Raw genomic sequence first — 1,782 nt, forward strand, 5'->3', positions numbered from 1 at the left:
TTGAGTTTCATGTAGTTTTCACATGTCAAGAATTTTTTTTAACTAGTTAAAAATGTAAAAACCATTTTAGACTTGGGAACTATACAAAAGCAGACCAATATTCATAAATATAGATGCAGAAATCCTTAACAAAATATTAGTGCATGAATTCCAACCACATATAAAAAAAATTATATACCATGACCAAGTAGGATTTATCCTAGGAATGCAAGGTTAATTTAACATCTGAAGATCAACTAATGTAATATACCACATTAATAGAATAAGGAACAAAATCTTCATGAGCATGTCACAAAATTCAACATTCATGCTTGATATCTCAAAAAACTTGTAAGAGATGAAAATTATTTGAATCTGAAAGAATATTTACAAAAAACTTACAATGAAAATTATATTTAATATTTAAGAACTAAATGCCCTTCAAGGTCAGAAACAAGTCAAAATATCTTCTCCCACCACTTCTACTCAACAGTAGAAGGATAGGAGGATATAGCCAGTTCAATAAGCAAGAAAAATAAATAAAATACATTCAGAAAGAAAAGGAAAAGGTAAACCTATCTCTCTTCACAAATAACATGATCCTTTATGTATAATATACTAAGAAATTCACAATGACACCATTTAGAATTAATGACAAATGCAGCAAGGTTTCAGGATGTAAAATCAATATTAAAATATCAATTGTATTTGTATTTTCTAGCCATGCACAATCTGCAAATGAAATTAAGTAATTATATTTACAATAACATCAAAAAGAATAAGATACTTAGAAATAAATGTAATAAAAGCAATGCCAGACTTTTACATAAAAATTCACAAAGTATTTTTGCAATAAATGAAAGAATCTAATGAAATGGAAAAACATCCCATGTTCATGAATGAGAAAACATAATTTTATTAAGATGACAATACTGCTCATTGATCTACAGATCCCATAAAATCCCTGTAAAAATCTCACCAGGTTTTTTTGCGGAAACTGATAAACTGGAAATATATTTAGACATCTGGCAGAGAATTTGCAATTAAATTTAATGACAAGCAAAAATATTTCAGAAAAGAATAATAATTAACTCTAATGATAACCAAGAGTTTTTTGGGCAGGAGCTGAAAAGTAGTTCACTAATTGTCAAAGCTTTAAATAGTATTTGCTGAGCTATAACAACATAGATACTGAATTTTGATCTAGATAACTATATTTGACTGATGAAAGAACAAAATTATGCATATGTGTATTTGAAGTTAGGAAAAATGAAAGCTAAATTGACAATTTTCATAGTGAGAAAACACTAGAAGAATCAACTAAGAGAATGCAAAGTGATTGCCTCCAGTGATGGGGAAAATGGTGGAAAAGGAGGAGGAGCACTACTGTTTTACATAACAAACCTTATAGAATTATCTGACTCTTTAAACCATTTGTAGATATAATTTTGAAAACAAAATTTAGTTACAAAAAATGAAAATACTTAAGTGTAACCTTGACACATATTTTTGTTTCTGTTGAGTTCTTGGTGTTATCAAGGCACCTTCCTGAGGAGCTTGCAGCTAAGGGAGAAAATTGGAGGTTGATGCCAAGAGCTGGAATCATTTCTTATTTAGGCTAACAAATAAGTTTCCCAGAAAATCTGCAAACAAGTTCATTAATTTGCCAATTATTCTTTCATTCTGTAGAGATGTCTATTTTTTCTTTGTTAATAAATGTTCAATTTCCCAATAAATTAATTTAGCTGCAATTCAACAAATATTTTCTTGTCTTTTAAGTAGACATGAAATGGTAGAATATTA

This window comes from Colobus angolensis, unplaced genomic scaffold (genome assembly GCF_000951035.1).
Source record: "Colobus angolensis palliatus isolate OR3802 unplaced genomic scaffold, Cang.pa_1.0 Scaffold100, whole genome shotgun sequence".
NCBI lineage: Eukaryota > Metazoa > Chordata > Mammalia > Primates > Cercopithecidae > Colobus > Colobus angolensis.